General features: G+C 36.8%; 1 long non-coding RNA gene across 2 annotated transcripts; it reads right to left on the bottom strand.

Moving 5' to 3' along the window:
• Positions 1-1,141: 1,141 nt before the first annotated feature.
• Positions 1,142-13,326, bottom strand: LOC141577448 (uncharacterized). 2 transcript variants are annotated; one of them, XR_012506352.1, is made up of 5 exons: positions 12,733-13,326; positions 9,031-9,215; positions 4,401-4,459; positions 3,924-4,135; positions 1,142-1,444 (listed from the first exon to the last, which is right to left on the bottom strand). It is a non-coding gene; the product is annotated as an uncharacterized LOC141577448 (long non-coding RNA). The 2 variants fall into 2 exon arrangements; XR_012506351.1 differs by having other exon boundaries at positions 3,924-4,114.
• Positions 13,327-18,240: the final 4,914 nt, after the last annotated feature.

Below are 18,240 nucleotides of genomic sequence, written 5' to 3'. Positions count from 1 at the left end.
TCTCCGCATCCTCGCCAACAGTCGTTATCTGTGTCCTTTCTGATGACGGCCATTCTGAGAGGTGTGACATGATCCTCATTGTCATTTTGATTTGCATTTCCCTGATATTATTAGGGACGTTGAGCAACTTTTTTTTTTTTTTTAAGAATTTTACTCCATTGATTTTTAAAAAGAATTTTTATTTAGTTTTAAATTTACAGAAGTCTTGCAAAAAAAAAAAAAAAGTACAAAGAGGCAAAGGCATCCCAAGAAAGCCACAGACCAGCATCCCTGATAAATATAGACACAAACATTCTCAGCAAATGTAATACCGAGCCAAATTCAGAAATATAGCAAAAGAATTACACCTTGTCCAAGTGGGGTTTACCCCCGGAATGCAAGTCAGTTTAACATAATAAAAATCATTGTGCAAGTCAGTTTAACATAATAAAAATCATTGTAACATACCAATATCAATAGACTAAAACCCCCAAAACTCATAATCCTCTCAATATATATGGAAAAAGCATTTGACAAAAACCAATACTGTTTCATGACAAAAAAAAACACTCAACAAACTAGGAATAGGATAAAAATTCCCCCACCTGGATAAATGGGCTCTATGAACATCCCACAGCTAGGAGCATACCTAATGGTGAAACACTGTAAGCTGCCCCCTAAGGTCAGCAACAAAGTGAGCTTCCTTTTGTCACTCTTTTTCAATATCACACTGGTGGTTCTAACCAGGGCAATCATACAAGAAAAAGAATTAAAATGCAGCCCAATTGGAAAGGAAGAAGGAAACCTATCTCTGTTTGCAGAGGACATGATTGTATATATAGAAAAAGTCTAAGAAATCTACTAAAAACTACTATAATTAATACTAATATTGAAGTATTTAGTTAAAACATATGTATTTAACTATAAAAATATAAGTAATTATAATTCAATAAGTTCAGGAAGTGTTCAGGATATAAAATCATTACACAAAAATCAAGTATATTTCTATATCCTTGCAATAAATAACCTGAAAATGGTACTAAGGAAACAAGTCTATTTATGATAGCATGAAAAAGAATAAAATACTTCCGTGTACTTTTTTTCTTAATAGACTATTTCCTTAGAGCAGTTTCAGGTTCACAGCAGAATTGAGCAGAAAATACAGAGTCCCCACATAGCCCTCCCCACCCGCATGTATATACTCCCCTGCCCTGATGCTGAGCAACTTTTCATGTTCCTGTTGGCCACCTGCATTTCCTCTTTTAGAAAAATGTCTGTTCAATTCTTTTGTCCGCATTTTAAATGGGTTGGTTGCTTGGTTGCTTGCTTCTTAATTGAAGAACAGTTGATTTAAAATGTTGTATTAGTTTCTGGTGTACAGCGTGGACGGACATGGGGGGCATTATGCTAAGTGAAGTCAGTCAGACATAGACAAATACTATAAGGTATCACTTACATGTGGAATCTAAAAAAAAAAAAAATGCAACAAACTAGTGAATGTAACAGAAAAGAAGCAGTCTTACAAATGTAGAGAAGAAAGAGGATAGTGGTTACCAGTGGGAAGAGGGAGAGGGGAGGGGGAAGATGGAGGTGAAGGACTGAGACGTACAAACTATCAGGTATAAATAAAATAAGCTACAAGGATGTGTTGTACACCATGGGGACTATAGCCAATATTTCATAACTACTACAAATGGAGTGTAACCTTTAAAAATTGTGAATTGCTATATTGGATACCTGGAACATATAATACTGTACATCAACTATAAGTCAATGTAAAAAATATGATATTGTAAAATACATAAATAAAATTTTAAAATGAAAAAAAGAAAGATATCCCACATTTATGAGTTAGATGACTTAATATTAAGATTGCATCAAAATAACAGCTGCATTTTTTTCAGAAGTTTGGCAGATCCTAAAATTCATATGGAAATGCAAAGGACCCAGAATATCTAAAAGTATCTTTCAACAGAAGAACAAAATCGGGAGGGTCCCACCTTACTACAAAGCTATAGTAATCAAGGTAACAAGATAACTCAGGAGGGAAAATGAGTCTTTCAAACAAATAAATAGTGCTGGAACAGCTGGACAGCTGCAGCAGCAGAATGAGGCTGGACCCCCTCCTCACAGCAGACACCCCAAAGTAACTCCAGATAGCTCACAGGGCTAAATAAATGTCCTTGTTTAAAACTATACAATTCTTAGACGAATATTTAGGGGTAAATCCTTACAATCTTTGGTTGAGCAGTTTACAATACGACGACAACAGAAAAACTCATCAAAATTACAAACTTTTATGCTTCAGAAGATACCATCAAGAAAGGGAAAAGACAGTTCTACGCAAGGAAAGAATATTTGCAAGTCCTATATCTGATAGGGGACTTGTATCTAAAATATAGAAAGAACTCATATAACTCAAATTAAAAAATAACAAAGTTTAAAAAATGAGATCTGAATAGACATTTCTCCAAAGAAGATACACAAATGGCCAAAAAGCACCGAAAAAGATGCTCAACATCTTTAGCCATCGTGTAAATGCAAATCTTTACAAAACTTTATATCTATTAGTGTTAGTTTCATTGGCTAGTGTCAAAAAAGGAAAGAAAGAAAAAGAAAAATAACATGTTGGCAACAAGAACGTGGGGTGATTTGAACCCTTATACATCGCTGCTTTGCTGCTGTGAAACGTTACTTGGGACAGCTGCGTTGGAAAACAGCTCGGACGTTCCTCAAAAAAACATGGGACCCACCAACTCCACTCCTAGGTATGCATCCAGGAGAAATGAAAACGTGTGTCCACACAAAACCTTTCACATGAATGTTCATAACAACCCTATTCCTAACAGCCAGAATGTAGAAATGACCCAAATGTCTATCAACTGCTGAATGGGTAAGTAACATGTGATATATGCATATGATAGATACTATTTTACATTTAATCCTGGGAAGGACATGATAAGCTTGGTTTCACGCAGTCAACAATCTTATGGTTATGGGGGAAAGAGGGGGTGGGAAGGGAGAAATTTGGACGTTTGACATTGGCAAATGTTAGCCATTATATATAAAAATAAGTAATAAAAACTTTCCTCTGTAGAGCACAGGGAACTATATTCAATCTCTTGTAAAACCTTTCATGAAAAAGATTATGAAAACGAATATATGTATGTATACGCATGACTGGGACATTGTGCTGTACACCAGAAACTGACTCATTGTAAAAAAAACATTCACTTTACTGTCAGTGTGGATAATCAGGGGGTGGGGGTGATACTGAAAATGGAGAAAGGGAAGACACGAGGAGGCTGCTGTTATGTTCCAAAGATGCCTGCACTGAGGCAGCAGTAGGTGTGATGGGGAAGATGGGACAAATTTGGGAGACACTTAGAGTCAGAAATTAATGAGACACAGCAAGCAATGGAGGCGAAAAGGGAATGGGAGGACCACCGCGAGCACCTGCTAACGAGGACTCCACTCCGACAACGTCACCAGAGAGTAAAGGCGCCCAAACTGGACAAATACCAAAAGTTAATGAACCTTCAGAAACTCTCTACCAGAATAGGCTATAGGACCGGACTCCCTGCATTCAAATCCATCTTCTCTATTTCCCGTGTTGCCTTGGGCAAGTTACTCTGCATTTACAGGCCTCAGTTTCCCATCTGTTCTGTGGAGATAACACCACCTTTTCACTGAGCTGTGAGGATTAGACAGGCAGTACATCAGTGCACATACTGACACACAGTCCAGATGCATGCGCGTGTTTCCTGGGTCTTGGCACTTCTGAAGTCCTTAACTAATGACTGCAGCAAGCTGATTTCTTTACTACGACTCCTAGCATCGGCATGGCACCCAGTGTTAACTGACGCAGCTTATACCCTGGGAAAGCCTGAGAGGAAGAAAAAGAGTCTCAAGGAGTGGCATGGTGAATTTGCTGGCCTACTCACCAAGAAATAGCCAGCACATGTCGACGACTGCATTGGAAACATAGATACATTCAGACTCAGGATCTGAAGGTTAGAGACTCAATACACCGACTCCATTTCCCTTGGAGAGACGCAGCCTCCTCCACATAATGTATGTGTTTACTGCGATGACTGCCTCTTGCGGAAACTGTCAGTATTCTGCACAACGGCCTCTGGAAGGATGAAGCAGAACACTAGGGAAGTAAAACATACAATTAAATAAAACTGAAGGAAATAGAAAGATGCGTTCTAAATCCCTAGAAGAGAGTTTTAGCATGCTTTCACATTTTTCTCCCTTTTCTGTTAGACTCATATTAAAGACACTTCTGCCCCTTTAATTGTCAAATGGCTTTTCAGCCTACAAATCATCTTTCTCCACAGAAGAGTCTTTTTAAAATTATAAGTAAAATATCCCAAATATTTTCTTTTGCCTACAGATGAGAACATTAGAACACTGACCTTTTACTCTCTTCTGTATAAGACTGAGTTGTGTCAACACAGTGCTCCCAGCTACAGCACTGAAAAAAAAAAAAAACTTTAAAGACAGAGAAGAAGTGGCACGTGGAGCCTAAGCCACTGAGGTCCAACGAAGAGCTGTCACCTTCAGGGCCAGTTCCCTATGAACGAATCTCTACGTGAGTGTCAGGAGGGAAAAAAAGACATAGCAAAGTCAAAGTGTGATGCTATAAAGGAAAAACACGGTGGTATCAAAGTCAATACTGAGACTGAGAACTAAAAAATAGAATTATGTGGTACTTACTTCCAGAGTCTGACTACTGCTCCTACTCATAAAACATCTTTGTTCTACCAAAGGGGAAAAAAAAACCACTTTGCATATAAACAGATGCCATTAACTACATACATACATGTTTTACAAGATAAAGCAGAAGCACAAAAAGGGGAAAGCAGCTTACTTAGCCAGGATCACAAGGAAATGGCTTAGCAAAAACAAACAATGCTTTTACTGGGTTGATTCCAGAATACTGGCTATATTCCGTCCTCAAATTCTGATTTGAAGGGAAAAGCACCCCATTATCACAGGACTGTTTTTCACAATTAAGCACAGCTCTGACCACCTTCTAATGATAGCTTGCTTGCCTGTCTGTCTCCTGCCCTTCTGTCCAGTCCTCAGAGAGGCAGTTCTGCACCGTGACGAGAAACAGGGCAGATGCGCCCGGGTTCCAGCCTCAGCCCCACCACTTCCAAGCTCAGTAACTTCTGGACAAGTTACCTGTTTGAGGTTCTTGCCCCACACCTCTAAAACAGGATTGATAGCAACTACTCAATTGTGTTACGGTAAAACATCAATGAAACAATATATGTAAAGTACACTCTTCTTGTCTTGCCGCATAGAGTCGACAGTCTGTAAATAACATTAACTTTTGATTTCTTTAACACTTACCATTTGCTGATTGTACGGTACCACACTCTCCAATTGTATATTCCTTATAACAGCAATTTTTTTTTTTTTTTTTTTTTTTTTTGCCTGTAGTAAAGGCTAACTGACCTTAGTGGGAGTATTTAGTACCAGGTAGAAGTACTTACTAGTCTGATGGTGGGACTGCAATGTATTTCCACTTTGGAAGACACTTTGGCAGTTTCTTACAAAAGTAAACATACTTTTATCATACAATTCATCAACTGACCTCAAAATTTACCCAGAGGAGCTGAAAACATGTCCATACAAAAACTTGCACACGGTGTTTACAGTAGCTTTATTCATATTTGCCAAAGCTTGCAAACAACTGAGATGTCTTTCAGTAAGTGAATGGGCAAATTGTGGTATATCCAGATAATGGAAAATTACTCAGTGCAAAAAAGAAATCAAGACATGAAAAGATACGGAAGAAACTTAAATGTGTGTTACAAAGTGAAAGACACCAACCTCTGAAAAGCTACATACTTACATGATTCCAACTCAATGACTTTCTGGAAAAGGCAAAACTATGAAGACAGTAGAAAGATCAGTGTTTGCCAGAGGTCACTGGGGAGTGAGGGATGATATGTGGAAAAGTGAAGCATTTTAGAATAGCGAAAATACTCTGCATGATACTGTAGTGATGAATACGTATCACTGAATATTTGTCTAAGCTTTCTGAGTGTACCACACCTGGAGTGAACCCTAAGGTAAACTGTGGACGTTGGGTGGTTATGATGCATCAAATTAGGTTTTTCTTGGTAAATAAAAAAAATTTACTATTTTGGTGAGTGATGTTGATAAGGGGGGAGACTCTACATGTTGGGGCAGGGTCATATGGGCAATCTCTGTACCTTCCTCTCATTCTTACAGTAAAGCTCTAATTTCTCAAAAAAAAAAAAAAAAAAAAAGGAAAAGAAAAAGGGTCAGTGGTTGCCAGAGGTGAGCAGAGAGGGAGACACAAACGGGTAGAGAACAGAGAATTTTTAGGGCAGTGAAATTACTCTGTATAATACTGTCATGGTAGATAAATGTCATTATACATTTTTCAAAAGCCATAGAAGGGACACTATCAGGAGTGAACCCTAATGCTAAGCATGCGTTTTAAGCGATGTTGTATCATGTAGCTTCATCGGTTCTAACAAATGTACCACCCTGGAGTGGGATTTCAAGTGGGGAGGTTTTGCACATGTGGAGTAGGGAGTATACAGGAAATCTCCATGCCTTGCATTCAATTTTACTGTGAACTTGAAACTGCTCTAAAAAACAAATACTTTTTAAAACTGTAGTATTAAGTATAACAGTTTCCTGTGTTGAGTTTTTCCAGTGAATTACTGAACCCATACAGGTAGTGGGAGACCCTGAGAGCAGACTGGAGAGTGGCTTAAGTACCCCGACACTTTTACCTGGTGTCTGAGGTGAAGTCTGTCTTGCAGAGGATTGTACCCTTGACCTGTGAAGTGTGGCCTAATTACAAGCAGTCTGTTTCAGAATTGACAGACTCAAACAAGACAAAACAAAAGGCGAAGAAACCGAGCACGGACACTTCAAATCACTTCCCGAAGTTTGTCTTTTTTTCAGTTTCTCCTGACATTTTATCTGTCATTGACCTTCTGTTTCAGAGCATCATTACAAATTTCTGATAGTGAAACAATGAGAATTTTATACCCCAATTTTTAAAATTTTCAATAAATAATTCCCTTCTTTTTCAGTTAAAAAACACCAAGGCAATAGGAGATCATGGAAACTTAAATTATTTTTCAGAAACAATGTGAATCTAATTGGCCACCAGTCTCTCTGAGGAGTAACCAATTCCCTACACTCTTACCATTTTATACAGGGAACGGGAACCCAGCTTGTTTCCCTCATTTTTGGTACCTAATACCATCTAAGTGGTGTTTAAAGTGTTTTCTTTCTATTCAATAAATCTTTTTTAAGTTTTAACGATTTATTTCTTAATTGAAATACAGTTGATTTACAATTGTATTAGTTTTAGACGTACAGCATAGTAATTCAACATTTTCATAGCATTATATTCCATTTAAAGTTATTACAAAATAATGGCTGTATTTCCCTGTGCTGTACAATGTATCACTGTTGTTTATCTATTTTATACATAGTAGTTTGCATCTACTATGTATAAAATTAATCAATCTTTCCGAGAACTTCAGTAGTATACTCAACTCCAAGAAAATAATTTAAATTTATTATATTGGTATAATCATATTGCCCCTTTTATATGTAAGGCAAACTAAAACAACTTTATAAATCATTGAAAGTGGTAAAATTAAAACAAATATGTAAATTAAATGCAAACTATAAATAAAGAAAATTCAAGTTTACAAAATTAATTTGGTTACAGAGTCAGTTCTTTCATTGACGAGGTTTGTTTCAGACCCTCTGCTGCTCTCCAGGGATAAAATGGTGAGCTTAAGCATCCATGCCGTATGATGTCTTAGAGCTCACATTTTACTGGGGTGGAACAGTCCGTAATCAACAATTATAGGAACTGTCTAATTATAAACTTTGATAAATATTGTGAAGAGAAAATACATTGTATCATAACACACCATAATAGGGACTTGACTGAGGAAACAGGTTTGCTACTACAGCTAAAAGATGTATCAAGTAAATCATACATAGAGAATTTAGGAAGATTATTATGACAAGGATGTGTACAGTCATGTTTGAGCACTAGAAGGAAGGTTGCTATTGGTGATAAAGATTTGTGCCTTGATAGGAATGAGGCTGGAGGAGAAGTTCAAGATCAGGCTCATAAGGGCATGAGAGACCATCTTCAGTTTCCTGGTGTTTATCTTTAAAGCACTGAAAAGCTATTGAGGGTTCTTTACTGTGGGATCATGTAAAGATTTTTCTGTTTTGTAAAAATCACTCTTTCTGGAGTGTGAAGACCAGCCTGCAGGTGAAAGGGAGAATCAATGTAGACAGTGTAAGGAGGTTACTGAGGTCGACCAGTTGAAGCAGAGAGCCACACCACCAGCATGTGTTGACAGTGATATGAAAGATGGAAAGGAACAAGTGAGAAGTACTTCAGAAATAAGAGACAGTCCTCAGTGACTGAATCTTCCTAAGGGGGCAATTCACCCCAAACAGTGAGAAAAATGGAACTGGTTTTGATGACACGTAATAGTTTTGAGTTCAGCTTTCCCATAAGTAATATAGTGTGTGACTGCCTAATTCTCTCACATTTTTCTTTATTCAATTTAGTCAAAAGATAATTGAATGTTACAACACAATAAATTGCCTTCCTTAGTATAAAGGCATCATTCACCTATAATTTTACTCGCATACTTCCTTTAGTCATCTGAATATAGTACATTGCTACAATTGTGCTTCACTGCGGACCAAAAGCACAAAGGCATATTGGAGTGACTGTAATCACATGACAATATATTAAGAACTATAATTGTAACAGAAACATACACAAAAACCCATAGATTACATTTGCATGGCTGTTTGAGAACTACTGCCTGGTGGTGCTTCCTTATTCTTGACTGGTGTCTGGCTGAATGAAAGATTTCTGTCATTCCAATTATTAAATCATTTAGAAAAATTTTTACTATCTTTTTTTTCTACTAAACAGTCAAGAATGAGCAAAAGTAGCAAATATAGGTAAGTGAAAAAGTTTAAGAAATACCGTAGAAATGATACCTGTTTTCTAGTCTCAGGATCCTTTGGGGATGGCAATTTAAGACTTTATTCAGCTTCTGCTCTAATGTTCATTTCTAAAAATCAGGCTTCTACATTGCCTTTCCCTCTCCAACCTCCTCCCTTCAGAGGGAAGGCCAGGGGGCCTCATTTCCCCAAAGTCTCTTCTGCTTAACCTGAAGAGGTTCCTGCAAAGCACAGGTAAAATAGATTTTTAAAAATCAACTGTATATTTGGACAAAATGTAAAATAAATTAAATTATATATATATATATATATATATATATATACACACACACACACACACACACACACACATATATATATACACACACATATAATTTATTTCATAGAATAACCTACACATGTACATCTTATGTATTTTCTTCACTCTGAGCTGTAACATAAAATGAGTGGAGAGTGATTTCAGTTTTTTAAATACTGCCTTTAAGCTATATTTTTTTCATTCCTTATGCCAATAAGTAAATAGTATTTCTACTTAACTTTTGTAAGAAATACAATTACTTCTATATGTTTTTGATAGAATGATCTATGTGTGCACACCTTTTTTTAAAAAAACAACCCTGGATTATAAAATAAAATCAGTGAAAAAAGTAATTTCATTTTTTTAAAAGCTCTGCTTTTCAGCAATACCCTTTTTTCATTTCTTGCTCTAAGGAACAAAATATGCAGCTTCCAACCTCTACAAAAGGCTACATATTTTCAGAAGCTTTTTTAAGCTATGTATACCAATAAATAAATAAATAGCATAAACAAAGATTTATCAAATTACATGCTCTGAAAAGTCTATGCATGGACTCAAGGTCATAAGGATATCTATGAGGGCAAGGGTTCCTTTTTGAAACAGGCTGAATCTAATATCTCCTTGAAGTATACTGTCTCTTTTGAGGATGAAAATCTTAAAAGATCTCAGATACATTAGTGAAGAAAGGTCATATATTTTATTAAAAATCAGTATTACTTATTTCACAAAATAAATGTAGTCTGAGTCCATTTAGAGACCTGCCAGGATCCTCCAAAATCATATTACAGAATTTTACATCTCCCTGGAGTGTGGGACACTGAGTGGGAGATAAGTCATGACGTGCTGAATTCCCATTCAGCTCTCAGACCACACACTGACTGCATGCCTGGCAGTGTGCCCGACCATGGGGTATCAGGCAATAAACACCATGGGTTCCTGACCTTGAATACACTGAACAGTTTTGAAAAGTTAATGTGATTTACTCATGGTATGATTTGGAACGGAAGCTGGTCCCAAACATGTTAGGTATTGACCACAGAGGCTCCCACACTGTGGGAGCTGTGCCAGGCTATAGAAGGCAATAAAATCTGGCATCTGGTATATTCTCTAACCTGTAATTTCTAAAGTTTTTAAAAAAAATTTTGTAACTATTTCATAAGGTCCATAAAGCGGGAAAAAAATGGAAAATGTTGACTTAATAGTGAGATTTCTTTTATGATATGCTTGGTTCTAGATACAGAAATGGCATTTTTGCAGTATTTAAGAACCTGGGACAGAATCTTGCAGATTTCTATATAGTCTAGTAACATAATAAAGGATTAGATATTATTTGTACTGCTCAAGATTTTCTGCAGTAGAAATATGTCAGGGTTTAGATCTTTGCAGTAGAATGGCAATGATGAATACATGTGTGTCAGGACAAATACTGACAGGGACTGTCCTTTTGTATTTTACTATCATGTTTAGGGTGAATCAGCCATTCTCTTGTTAAGCAGGAATTATCCTGCCTGTACGCTGGGCCTTGCGTAACTAGGCCCTTAAAAATGCTACAAAAGCACCGAGGGGAAAAAAAAAATGGCCGTGAGACGTTAATTTTTCCTTTATTCCAGTACTGCATGGTAACAGTGAGAAAACAACTTCCCTTTAGTTAGTCCATTCATAATCCAACTATAGCTTCAAATTTTATGTTATGTGGACAAACAAGAAAATTCATGAAGACAAGTTCTTTTTAACTTAATAACTGTTACTATAGAAGGGAATTATTTGAAGATTGACTTTAATATATTTCCTATAGAGTTGTTGACATTTTGATATACTAAACAGGTACAAAATATGGAGTTGCTATTGGGTGCTAGCCAGCTTATAGGCAGTGCTTGATAAATTGTTCTGAATATCCTGCAATGTCTTGAAGGGGTAAATACTTCTTGTTTATACAAGGGGTAAAGTAAACCAAAAATCTTGATGAGTTAGACTAAAACCTGACCGTGGTTCAACTAAACCACCATGTGGCCCTATTCTGCTTAATTATTGACACGTCCCCTTTTCCCCACATTTTATTGCTGTGTTATACAATGATTAATTAAGAGGAGTTATTTCTGGAAAAGCTAAACCCTGGAAATTCCTCTTGCTGAGTCCAATGCTTTTGGAAACCTCAGCCCTTAACTAATGAGAATGTCAGGATGTGCTGATGCCCTTTGCACTGAAGAAAGCTGCAGAGAAGTTCATAGGAATGAGCCAGTTAGAATGTAATCATCTTCTCATTAAGACAAACACATACTATAGGCAGCAATAATGCAGAGCCAGTGTTTTACTATCACAAGGGATGGGAGAAGGTTCACATAATTATGTGGTAAGAGCACAAATACCTATTTCTTGCTTCACGATAGTCTAAAAGAATTACGGAAAACAAAATACAGCGAAACAATAGAAATATACCTTGACCATGAGTTCACGATGCAGAAGAGTGGCCAATTTTAACACGCACACGCACACACACACGCGCGCACACACACTAGATATAAATCTTCTTCATTTCTCTCTTCACCTTTCCGTCACTTTTGTTATTTGACTGGACTCTACCAACTTCATATCTTCCAAAACGTAACTGCAAATATTTACGGTTGTAAACAAGTTAGTCTTGCTAAGAAAATAGTTAATACAACTAGATTTTACTTTCATGATGGATTAGCTAATTTTATTCAATAAAAACAGCCAATTGTTTTTAAAGTATAGATAATGACTCTAAGGAAAGGAGGGCTGGGGAGTTGCGGGAAGGCAAGAACTGAGAAGCTGCAGAGCAGGTGAAAAAGAGCAAGGAGAGACCTGGAGAGGAAGCGACTTGGGCCAGAAATAATGAGCTTTGGCAGAGCAGAGAGGAGCGAAGGCACACGTGTGGGCAGGAGGCACACACAAGAATGCCAAGTAAAAAAAAGTCCACACGCAGAGCTGGCTCCAGATAAAGCAGGTGTCTCCTTGGCAAGCCTCAAACTTCCCCACTCTTCAAAACCTGATACTTCATCTTCTTTCGTGCCTAATCCCACCTCGTCAAGCATAAGGGGCATTTGCTCCCTATTCCTGGTTATTTTCCTCGCATCAAATCAATCATCCAAATTTGTCCAGAAACCCCTAGATTACATCTAGTACACCAGAGTTACTACTAATAGCATTTTCTTTACTCTCACCAGTGGTTGGAAGTGAACAATCAACTATATGATTATTTAAGTAGATGGTGGAAATTAAAAAGACCGCCCAACTGAGAACGGGCAGAAGCTACTTATTCAGAGCTTACCATAGCAAGGGAGTCAGCCACCGCTGTTTGCATATGGGAGAGACTCAAATGCAGGCAGGGTAGCGTAAAAGCTTTATGGTGGAAAAGGGGAAGGATTTAGTTATGCTCTGAAGGGAGGTTGCCAGCATGGGCGAGCTGCAGGTGCACTCACCAGAGTGGACATCCTGTGCAGTTGGGTAGAAGAGCTTCTGTGGCTTTCTCTGGTTAGTCCTAAATGGGAAAAAGGCCAAAAAAAAATTAGGAAAGCGAGTAATTATGGGCTAAGTCCTGACTATTTTTGGGGTGAATACAACTTTATTAACTCTAAATACTTTTTAAATGTAAGTACAGTCGATTTATAATGTGTACAGCATAGTGATTCTTTTATACATACATGCATACAGTTTCCTTTTCATATTCTTTTTCACTCTGGGCCAATACAAGGTATTAAAGATAGTTCCCTATGCTATACAGTAGGACCTTGTTGTTTATCTATTTTATATGTAGTAGTTAATATCTACAAATCCCGAACTCCTATTTGCAGTCCACAGCTGTTAATATCAGTTGCTGCCGACTGCGGGTCAGAGCTCTATTTCGTACGTGTGGTTTGACCAAGTGTCAGTTTGCGTATCTGTTCTCTCAGGAGCTGCTCAGACTAGCGCTTCTCTTCCCAAGCGCAGGCCGTCCTTTACGCTTTGCCTCTCAGCTGGACGCCAAGTGAGGGCTCAGCTGTGAATGACTGAGTGTTGCTGTAAGTGTCTGTATCTCAGTTGCATCAAGGAAGATATAATTGCTTGGGGACAACGATGACCATGTGTATAAATAGCTAATCTAGATTTAAACTTCACAGTTAAGTTGTAAATACAACTTTTTTTTTTTTTCCTTTAGAATGCTAGTGCTAAAGAACGCAGGTTACTTCACTTTCTGGAACCTCAGCTTCCACATCTAAAAGAAAAGCACAGGCGCCAGAGCTCCTGTCCAGCTCTCACACGCCAGGACTTCGTCAAGTGTTTTGGTCTGAGCACAATGACAACATTTCAGACACGTACTCTGAAAGTTAAAGGATGGAAGTGAATTCAGAATTCCATCATGTGATCATTTCTTCAGTATTCCATTTTCTGTTTGCCTTTGGAGTAGCAGACTCCGTCTCATTGGGGCCTGCCTCATTCAACAATATCTAAGAAAGGACTCCAATTTTTTTTAAGGAATCAGTTCACTGTTTCTAATTAATCTCTCTTCTATCTCCTCTCTCCCCGTACACAGGAGTGCCTGAAATCCTTTCTTCTCAAATTGGTTCTAAATTTGAATATGACATGAGGAAAGATAATCAGTTATAAAAAAAAAAATAAAACCTTTAAAAAGCTATTTAGGGAAAAGAAGAAAAAGCTTACTTCAGTTTGCAGCTGATCAGTTTTTCTTACTAAATATTCAGAAGTTCCACTCTGCGTGGATGGTACGGAAACCTCAAGGTAAAAATATTGAATCATGGGACCACTGTTAACGTCCTTCAGGGAAATCCCAACACGTCCTCTACAGAGAGAAACCACAGTCGGTGGATTATTAACTCTCACCAAGAGTATTTGATATGAAAAATAAGAGCACAATGCCTGCTCATCTCTTAAAAGTTATATTTTTAGGGAAAAAGTATGAACACAGGCACTGCCAATGTAGAAAACTAACCTTAAGGAAAAACACTCAGGTAGAACAGAAATAATTAGCTGGGGGAAAGGGGTTACATTTTTGCCTTATTATGTTTTACATTGTTAGAAAATGTGTCCTTAGTTTTAAAATATACACTGTATTCATTTATGGTGAAAACTTCTAAAGGTGACTACACATAATATGTGACAAGATTTTATTTTCTAATACAAAATGTGAATGATTTACTGTTAAACATAAAGCATTCACTTATAAAAAGAACGTAAAAAATTTAGATCTTCACATAAGATGTGCTTTTTAAAATAAATTTCTAAAACGTGGAAACTTATTTTAAAAATTATTGTGACCTGTAATCCTAATATGCAAGGCTACTCAGCATTTATATTTCTGAATGTTTCCCTCAACTCTGTCCCCTCCGGTGTGTGTTCCTCTGTGGGTACATAGTACACGGTGTGTTTGCTTTAGCTAATTTCACAAAATAGGATAACCTGCTTATATACCGTTTTATTCTTTTTTACTTGAATTTTACTTGTAGCAATTAACCCTGTCAGTTTTTTTTTTCAGCAGCACTGTTTTTAATAATAGCATAATAATCTATTTCAAAATTTGAGTTTCCAACTCTTGCTTTTATAAAAAAAGAAGTCAGTATGTTTCTTTCAAAGGACAATTCATTAAATCACTATTATTTCTAAATTTTTCATTTTACAGATTATTAGTCATATTCTGTGAATTTTATGGGGGCTCTTGACTCATTGCCATATTACTATTCAAAAATTTGGATGATTTTAATTTCCAACCAGCTTTACTAAGAAAAACTCTCCCCAAATGATTTAAAACATGGCACATGATCAGTTACAAAAATATTTGAAAATTTCATAGATCACAATTAATATTCTTTTTACAGAAAGGATAACTGGTAAAACACATTTCATTAGTCACTAATAGGTTCTCAAAGGTACTAATGATTTTTACTTCTAATATGCTATAGTGAGCTGCATATTACTACTTTCAGTATTGAGAAAAATAAAATTAATTGTATTGTAGTGTTCTTTCAAACTTGCAGGAGCATTAATTGTTCACATTCCAGCAATAATTAATAAAAATCTCAAACCAGGAATGCAATAATACCTGACTGTACCCCTCAGAAACCATTTGGGTTTTCTCAGTAGACACATCATGCTTTCAACTTAGAAAGCCTGGACTTTGGCTTTCAAATTCTGCCTTCATTTTGAGATGCTGCCTTAGAGTTCATTCACAAAGTTAATTTGTTAAGCTTCTTAATTTGTTCTGGTTTCAAAATTACAGAATAAACTTGACTAGGTCATTTATTCTGTTTGAACTCTGCTTCCACACTTTGACTATGTCTAGTAATTATTTGAATTCTCTCATAAAGTTTCTTTGTAGCAAACTGATAAAATTACGGAGCACTTTACATCATCAGTGTCCTCATGATGCTTATGACTAATATTTCAAGTACCACATTCTTGTATATAAAATTAAGAATATTTCAGGCTTCAGTGCTAAGAGGTAACAGACAACGAGCTGGACTTGAAAACAGAGGATCTGAATTATATTTCCAATGTGCCACTTATTTCATGACATCTTAGTAACACAAAGCTTCCATTAGTGTTAAAGTCTCTCTTCAAGCTGACTAAAATGCCCTTCTCAATTCCATTTACAATAGCATCAGGAAGAACAACATACTTAGGAATTTACTTGAGTGTTGAAAGACTTGTAAAATGAAAATTGTAAAACGATGCTGGAAGAAACTGAAGAAGACACAAAGGGAAAGGCATCACTGTTCACTGGTTGGAAGCTCAATGTTGTTAGATGTCAGCGCTGCTCTAAGCACCCTACACAGTCAATACAATCCCTATCACAATCCCAAGGATGTTTTTGCAGAAACAGAAAAATCCAATTCTAAAATTTGTATGGAATCTCAAGGGACCCCAAATAGACAAACCAATCCTGAAAAAGAGAACAGTCATTTTAACAAATGGATCTGGAGAAAACTGGATATCTACATGCAAAAGGATGAAGTTGGACCCTTATCTAACACCATACACCAAAATTAATTCAAATGGACCAAAGACCTAAATTGAGGAGCTGAAACTATGCAACTCTTAGAAGAAAACATAAGGGGAAGGCTTCATTACATCATTGGTCCTGACAATAATTTCTTGCACACGACACCAAAAGCACAGGCAACTAAAGACGAAACAGACACACGGGACTTCATCAAAGCGCAAAACTGGTATGCAGAGAAGACTATCAACAAGGCAAAGAGGCAACCCACAGAATGGAAGCAAATACCGTAAACTGTGTATCAGATGGGGATTAGTGCCCACATACACAGGGACTCCTAAACCTGAACGACGACAGCAAAATGCAACACAAGACAATCAAAGATGAATAAGCATTTCTCCAAAGAAGGTGTACAAACAATCCAAAGCACATGAAAAGATGCTCAACATCACTAATTATTAGGGAAACGCAAGCCAAAACTACAGAGAGATGAACACCGAATGCTCATTAGAATGGCCATTGTTTTAAAAGTGGTAATAACAAGTGTCGGTAAGGATGTAGAGAAATTGGAACGCACGTACACTGGTACTGAGAATATAAAAAATGTCTCAACCAGTATGGAAGACAGTAGGGAGGTCCCTCAAAAAGCTGAAAATAGAATTACCATATGATCCAGCAATCTGACTTCTGGGTATAGACTCAAAGTAATTAAGGCCAAGGACGTCAACAGACATCTTCGTAACCATGTTTATAGCAACACTACTCACAATTGACCGAAGGTGAAGGAGCCTAAGTGTGCACTGACAGACAGCGGGACAGAGCTTGGCCGACACATGGAGTGCAAGATTATTCGACTTTAAAAAGGAATGAAATTCACATGCTACTACATGAGTGAACCTTAAAGACACTATGCTAAGTTAAAGAAGCCAGTCAAAAAGGACAAATACTGCATGATTCTACGTACATGAGCTACTTAGAGTAGTCCAATTCATAGAAAAAAAGGTAGAATGGTGATTACCAGGGGCCAGGTGGAGCAGAGAATGGGGAGTTATTATTAAACAGGTGCAGGGTTTCAGTTCTGCAGGATGAAAGATATTCTGGAAATGGACGGTAGTAACGGTTATACACCAGTGTGAATGTAACTCATGCCAGTGAGCTGTATACACTTGTAGTTAGATTAAAATGCTAAATTCTGTATTATGTATATTTTACACTGATTTTTTTTAAATTTAAGAAATCAACAAAAATCAAATGCTGCAAAGAGAAACATTTTGTAATGGCACAGAGTTCGAGCTAGGTAATATAGATGGGTCAGTGTTTTGAAGCCTCTCAGCTACTTAGGTAACCTAAATAAAATTAAGGAATAGGTGCAATTCTTTCCAATAGTCTAGGGAATAGGTGCATTTCTTTCAGTCTCTCTTTGGCTTTTTAGGAAAGCAGGTAACTTACACAGAGTCATCAGGAGGACTGCTCATATTTACCACTTTGAAGTTTGCTTAAAGGCTTCCACTTGAAGTATTCATCTGCCAAGAGCCAGCAGTGTGAACCATGTTGCTTTCCAATAAAAATCTTGTGTTCTTTGTATTTTGAAAATATTGCAACAAGTTGGAAAAACTCATAGACTAGTAGATACAGACTATTCAAATAGTCACCCTGAAATTTTCCTATTTCTCTAGTAAATGTAACTATAGGATTTACCCACAAAAGCATTATAAAAAAAAATCAATCTGAAAAAGTAAAAGAATCACAAAAACTGAATGTGTTAAATAAAATTTAAAAAATTATTTAAGAATGCATGTGTGTGGATTTATTTCCCTTAAGGTAGCTATATATAAGGGAGGATTTATAGATTTTTTTTCTTTTCCTTCTTGAAGAGTGAAACTTTTATTATTGTGGAAGCAACTGCTAAGTAGAACAGTGTTGGCTTTTTAGTTTTAAATATTAGAAACATACTCTAGCTAATTTAAGCAGGTATGGAAATAATCTAAAAGAGAGT

The sequence above is a fragment of the Camelus bactrianus genome, chromosome 4, assembly GCF_048773025.1.
Source record: "Camelus bactrianus isolate YW-2024 breed Bactrian camel chromosome 4, ASM4877302v1, whole genome shotgun sequence".
NCBI lineage: Eukaryota > Metazoa > Chordata > Mammalia > Artiodactyla > Camelidae > Camelus > Camelus bactrianus.
The sequence above is the reverse complement of the archived record's forward strand: the minus strand, read 5'-3'. Positions and strand labels throughout refer to the sequence as shown.